Below are 7,592 nucleotides of genomic sequence, written 5' to 3'. Positions count from 1 at the left end.
AGAGTCCTGTTTAAAAATTGAGCATATCCATCCACGCACCTGTGCAAATAAAACATTCTTCCAATACAGTTGATACCAGTATGTTCACAACATTACATTCACGAGACTCGTATACATTAAACCTATCAAAATAGTAAACTAATTTCAGCAGAGTCCTGTTCAAAAATTGAGCATATCCATCCACACACCTGTGCAAATAAAACATTCTTCCAATACAGTTGATACCAGTATGTTCACAACATTACATTCACGAGACTCGTAGACATTAAATCTATTAAAATAGTAAACTAATTTCAGCAGAGTCCTGTTTAAAAATTGAGCATATCCATCCACGCATCTGTGCAAATAAAACATTCTTCCAATACAGTTGATACCAGTATGTTCACAACATTACATTCACGAGACTCGTATACATTAAACCTATCAAAATAGTATACTAATTTTGGCAGAGTCCTGTTTAAAAATTGAGCATACCAGTATGTTCACAACATTACATTCACGAGAATCGTATACATTAAACCTATCAAATTAGTACACTAAATTATACCTGCTTTTCACTTTACCTATTGCTGCTCTATAGATTCAGAATTAAGTAAATTACATTATGTACAAATGATACTCCAAACAATAAGGGACGTGTACAAATGATACTCCAAACAAGTTGAAATAAAGGAGAAATGATATATTCTATACAAATAGATGTTGTACAAATGAAGTCATTACTAAATACATTATGCCCAAATGAATAATGAATAAATACATTATGTACAAATGAAGCTGTAAACATATATCTGATGTACAAATCAAATTATGAACTAATTCACAACTGCATATATCGGCTACTCGGTACCGCATGGAGGTCGTCTCCGGTGTCGGGGTGGCTGCCGTCTGTGTCTGCCCTCACTTGGCTGCTCCTCCGCATCTGGTGTCCGGTCACGTCGAGGGGCTACATGTCTGTCATCTCCACCCACACGTACTGGAGAATCCCTCTCTAGGTGAAGCTAAGGAGTTATGTTGTATGTAGTCTCTGGACGAGTCCGAGTTGGCAAGCCGGGTGCATCCACCTCCTCCGCATTGAGAGGGTCGTCTAGTAAGTACGACATCGACGGCGTCGTGGCAGAGTCAGATTGATAATCCGCCGGTCTATTGGAGGGTCCCGCAAAATTAGCAGCGGACGGCCCAAACACATACTCCTCATGTACAATGGGTGGTGAGAAGGTCAGACTCGATGGATGGCTGGAGGTAGCTGCTCGACCCCCTCGTACTGGAGCTGCTCGACCACCTCGTGGAGCCGGCGTCCGGCGTGGGGTAGGGATCCGTCGCCCGTCCTCGTAGACAATGTCCAAACCAACTCTCGCTAAATCGCTCACAACGGGGTCTGATGATAGCGACTCCACCTGGTGTAATACGTCAGCCTGCATCATACGAAAATAGTGTTTAAAACATTGAACTACTAATCATCACGGTAACAAATTAGGTAAACGTTTGAGTAAGTGTACGAGGCTCATGTAGACCGCCGCAGTCCTATCTACGAAGCGACGTGTGATCGACCTATACCACGCGTAATATGGATCCTCCGGACGCATCGGGCCATCTGCCCGGACTCCCTCGACAATGTAGTCGCGCCTACGTACCCACATACTCATGTACATGGCATGCTCCGCTGCCCAATCTTTGTTCCCCCGACCGCGACCATCAATCTCGTGCAAGTCCTCCCCACGTACATCCACCCCTGAGGTACAGAAGCGACCGGGAATGCCCTGTCGAAAGCCAAACTGGCGCATCACTCGGTCTGGGAGATGCCACTCGACAATATGAAAACATATAAGTGGCACTCGGGCAACCCAGAGGTCCGACCCAACTGCATAACCAGGTGGTAGGTCGGCAACAATGTCATCCGTGTAGGGCGCCCATACAAACTGCGCGTAGATATATAGTAAATGTCAGAGGTGGGACGGGAATATATGCAAATCTTGAAATAGCCCTAAATACACATAACGGAGACTACCTCGTGCTCCCGGTGCATGTCCAGCTCGAATCTATACCAGGGCAGCGTGTGTTGCGCAACATTAGGCGCCAACAACTGATCCCTCTGCCTGTACACAATAGAACGTATGTTAGCAAGGTCTAATCACTACTACGTACTACAACTGAAGCAAATGTTAGTTGCACGAGAGCCGTAATGGGAAGGCTACGTGCGCCTTTTAGGACGGCGTTGAAACATTCGACGAGGTTGGTGGTCATGTTTCCATACCTCTTTCCACCGTCGTGGCACTGAGTCCACATATGAGGAGGGATCTGATCGAAGTACGACTTGGCTGGCTCTCCACCCTCGTCGAATATCCTCTCCATCCAGGTATCAAATTTTCTCACCTGATGCTCCCTTCCGGCTCGCTCAGCCATTCGCTTCATATTCACACTCCGAACTTTCGTATTAAAGTTGCTTACGACATGTCGAAGGCAAAATCGGTGGTGTGCACGTGGTGGTTGCCAATCAGGATTGTGCTGCACCGCAGCGATAATCCCTGGATGTTGATCTGATATGAGGCAAATGTCGTCCTTGTCGGTAATCAAACGCAAAGAACACAGAAACCAATTCCATGTGTCGAGGCTTTCCTCTTGCACAATAGCGAATGCAAAGGGAAATATTTGCCTATTTGCATCGGGGCACGTCGTAATAAGGAGTTTGCCCTTGTACTTACCGTACAAGTGTGTCCCGTCCACACATATAATGGGAGGGCAGTGACGAAAACCCTGAATAGATGTTGCAAATGACCAAAATACGAATACGAAGGTTGCGCTGTTAGTGTTACCTGGAACTGGAGTTGACCTCCACCTCACTGTACTCCCAGGATTGTACGCGCGCATCACTTCCATTCACTTCGGTAACGTTTCATACGATTTCTCCCAATCACCGAAGACTTGGGCTATTGCCTTCTGTTTGCCCAACCAAACCTTCTTATAAGATATTGAATACCCGAATCGACGATCAATGAACTCCTTCAATGTAGCGATCGACATCGACGCATCTCCCCTGATCATAGTCACTATCTCCCCAGCAATAAGGGACGACGTGATTTGGTTATGGTCCTGCGATATAAGTTCATTCAGACACGTATGCGGACCACTATATTGGGTGATTTCAAAAAAACGGTGTATCATCCGATACATGGCATGCAATCTCCATGTGCAATCGTGGTCCTTACACCTAGCAACCCACAACTCAGGAGTAGATCGCACGACGTGGAAGTCATGGTGGGTGCGAGTGTGATATATTCGCACTGCGGTGATCAATTGATCCTTCGAACCGAAGAGCATCCCCTTACTCAACTCAGAGGATTCTTCCCAACGAGTGACGCGTATGGGAAGCTCATTGACTGCAGTTAAATCTGCAGCAGCTAGGTCAATATAACCGTACATCGGAAGCTCGCCGATGAGCTGCGTGTCAAACGTGGCGTCGTCCGTGTCATGGTGAGGTAAGTTCACATCATCGGGGACATCATTTAACCCTTCACCCATTTCCTGCTTGTGCATATGTTCGTCTTCAATATGAACATCATTTGTAATGTTCATGCCCTCGTCCAATGCGTCGTTCGCAATGGCAAACAACGATGCTGGTACCGCACTTGGGACATCTTCGCAACCTCCCTATGGAAACATCTGAGGAACAGGTGCTTCGTACTCCGACGGTTGGAATGATGATCCCAGATATTCATTAAAATCGACCGTGGACGTAGCACGAACCTCCCGACCAACATCGACCTGATGTGTTTATTCGGTGTCTTCATCGACTTCACCCAATTGCTCTGCGGGCTCATCTGGTTGCCTAATTGCAATTACACCCACTTGAGGAATAGTCTCGACATACAATTGCATCGTCAAATATGTCTCACCAACACAGTGTGCGTCCAATACAATGCGCAACCCATAATCATCTGAAATCGGAACAGCCTCATAGAACGCTGTATTATTTAACTCTCGCGCAGGGTATCTTGCGGTCACCCGCAATGCATATTGATCTGGATCAATATGCAAATATTTATATATCTTCGTATATAATTTACTTAATTTACACTTACGGCCAATTCGAATAAGTCGAACTAGCCAACTATTATACCTAACACCATCTGTTGCGGTTATAATGTTCCCCCCTATATATAAAAATATCGTGACTGGATCACTACTTGAGCTTCCTGCCATTTGGATCGGCGATCGGGAAATAAAACAAACGTACGCAAGACAAAATTGTATGTATAAGTGATGTGTAAATGAGACGAAATAAGTAATAACTATAAACCAAATAGATGTATACAAATTCTAATGAATGAATGAAGTTAGAGTTTGGACCTAACTTTCCCAGAAAGAAAATAAATAGATGAATTCAGCGTCTATGAATAAACAACATGAATATGTATTGATTTTCCCCATATGACATATTTTTCAGATTTTCCCAAAATTGTAATTCAACTTAGAATCCAAAGAACTATGAAATGGTGCTCTTAAGAGTATTTTTTCCAAAATGGTACTTCGTACTCTGCCTCATTATGGGTTGGGTTGCTACTTAATTTGAAGTTCAATTTTGTTAAGTAGCCTTTTGAGGATTCATTGCTAATCCAAACAGCCATACTCAAAGGAGTTGAAGGGATCTTTTGGAAAAATGTTACTTAGAACGGATAACATCCCGATTCATGAAATGGGAATGGGATTGTCTTATGGCAAGTGCTTTAAAATGTGAACACTGCATTTATATCGATATATTGGTGGAAAGTACATAAATTCGGGGAGGAAAAAACTCATTACTACTCTCCTTTAATAATGTGACTTTTTAGCTATCATCTCTACAGTGTTCCCAGTCAGCGTTATCGACGGTGACTAGTTGAGGCCGGTTTCGCCCCCGTATCGTTGGATCTTTAATGGTGCTCTGTCGATTGTGGCCTCCTTAGGCACCCCGCACCCTAGGATGTTATACATATGGGGCTTTTTTCATGGAATTTTTTATTTTAATTTGATCCCTAAGGAACCGCATTTTTTAGAACTACTGCACCTACCAAATAACTCGGATAATCCAACTAATTGTCTTCTGCTACTTTAGGATTCTAATGATGGTCAGCTGTTCAAGCACCTTTCTTTTTTGGCAGTTTATGTGCAGTGTAGGAGTTGCCTCTATTTTAATATTCGTTAAAGTCATTGTTCTATTACATAGGATGGACTAATGACAGAGGATGGGTGAGATAACCTTTCATAACTAGCGCTGTGATTCTGTGAACATTGCCTCTGTGTATGTGATTTTGGGTGAATTAGAATTGAGTAGATTGTTGGAAACCAAGTAGTACGCTTGTCAGTATTGGTGAACAAAATATAACAGAAATTTAGGCTATGAGCTTGGAGAACTAAGAAAACTCTTCACTCGAAGAGAACTTGTCAAACCTTGCCCACATGATCATCTTAGTCTAGGAGAGGGAGAACTCATTGATGTCCGAACAGCAATTCACATTATAGCTGGATTCTTGAGTAGGCAGACAAAGAGATAATAAATTTTATTTTATTTTCATAACCTACACACACACATTCCCAAAGCAACATTTTTTTCATAGCCTACACACACACATACATATATATATATATATATATATATATATATATATATAAGTATGGAAAAAATCCCACCCGAAATACTAGTGTCAAAAACAAGTTTTAACATTCTTCTCGAGATGGGTTAAAATTGGAGTCTCATGTATGAGAGAGAGATTATTGGAATTATTGTGAAAGGTACTAATAATCAATTATTAAGTATTTGGAAAGATTTATCTTATGAGTTAGTTTTTGAAATTGAGAAGGCGTAGCATCCAACAATATATATATATATATATATATATATATATATATATATATATATATATATATATGAATCATTGTGCTGTGCTGGCCCTAATTTTTTTTTTTATTAGTTTTTTGAAGAACCAATTCATAAATCTAAAAATAAAATAAAACTATTTAGTTAAAGATTAGAAAAGTGAACAAGAAAACATATTATATAAATATGTTTCTTTATGTGGTCATTTTTTCGTTTTTATTTTCAATTTTTAAGATATATATATATATATATATATATATATATATATAAGCAATAATATAATATTTTTAACAAATTTTCAATTGTCATATAAAAAAATATTTTATTACAAAATAAATTTGGATAGTACAACAATTAATTAAAATAATTATAATAAATTGTTTCTTCTTAATAATATTTTTATTATATATTATTTGTAATTTTATTTTTTAATTATATATTTAAAATATCAATTGATTTAAAAATAATACATAAATATTATTTAATTAAAAAAATTAACTTATATTAATTTTCATAAATATTAACCAAACATATTGTCAAATTTTAATTTTTCAACTAGTCCTAAATTAACTAGTGAAAAGAAAAGAATAAAGGGAAGAGAAAAGCCTAAAAATGTGTTCAATGTTTAGAAAATAATTCTTATTTTTCAGATTCTTCTTTTGTACATTATAAAAATATCACATATTTTTTTTTTACTTCTTTAACATTAATATAAGAGTCAGAATTTTTTTAAAAAAATTTTCAACATAATTATTAATAACCCGAAAAATAAGGTATAAGATCCTAGGATCTTGTATATATGACAATACAATTTATAATTAGAATGTGCACTCACATTAACTCAAAGTATCAATTAAAACCATACAATTTGCATGTTATGTTCACAACTTTAGTGGATGTGCTCAATTATATCAAAAATAGTAGAAGAAAATTTAAGAATTGAATAACAAAATTTCACACTTTTAAAGTAAACCATATGATCTAATTATAATTGCACAATTATATTCAAAAGAGTAGAAGGAAATTCAACATATTTAGTGAGTGGAAGAAACTTCAACAATTTATAGGGCACGAAACATAATGCATTTTACAATGAAATAACAATCGTAAAAAAAATAAATAAATATTAAACAATAGTTTGAATGGAAAAAATAACATATTATCAGCAAAAAATTAAATTCAAATACCCAACCAATGAATGAAATACAAATAAAGTATTATCAGCGAAAAAATTAAATTTAAATACCAAAACAATGAAATACAAACCTTCAGTAATGTTTGTCCACAAATCTTTTAACACAAATCACAAACTCTTTCTCGGATTATCAAAGCTTTCGATGAAATCAAAATAATGTAAAAATGTAAGCACTGAACAAGAAAAACATAACTTACCCCATCTCCTTATATAATTTTCGATTTGATAAAGCCTGCAACGGTCACCTGCTCCGACTCCCTTCAACGGTCACCTGCTCGGCTTCTCCAACAGGTACTCTGTTCGAGCAAGAAAGGAGGAAGAACGGGCGAGGTTAAACTAAAGCAAATCTCGCTACTTGGAGTAGCGAGATTTGCCACGCGTCGAGAACCGGGTGGAGGTAATTCAAAAGGCAGGTGGCAGAGCATTAATTATCCCATTAAAATCTCGCTACTTGGAGTAGCGAGATTTTCCACGCGTCAAATGGTGGTTGGCAGAGATTTACCACGCGTCGAAAGCGGCTGACAGAGCATTAATTCTCCCAAT

Source organism: Malania oleifera, chromosome 10 (genome assembly GCF_029873635.1).
Source record: "Malania oleifera isolate guangnan ecotype guangnan chromosome 10, ASM2987363v1, whole genome shotgun sequence".
NCBI lineage: Eukaryota > Viridiplantae > Streptophyta > Magnoliopsida > Santalales > Ximeniaceae > Malania > Malania oleifera.
The sequence above is the reverse complement of the archived record's forward strand: the minus strand, read 5'-3'. Positions refer to the sequence as shown.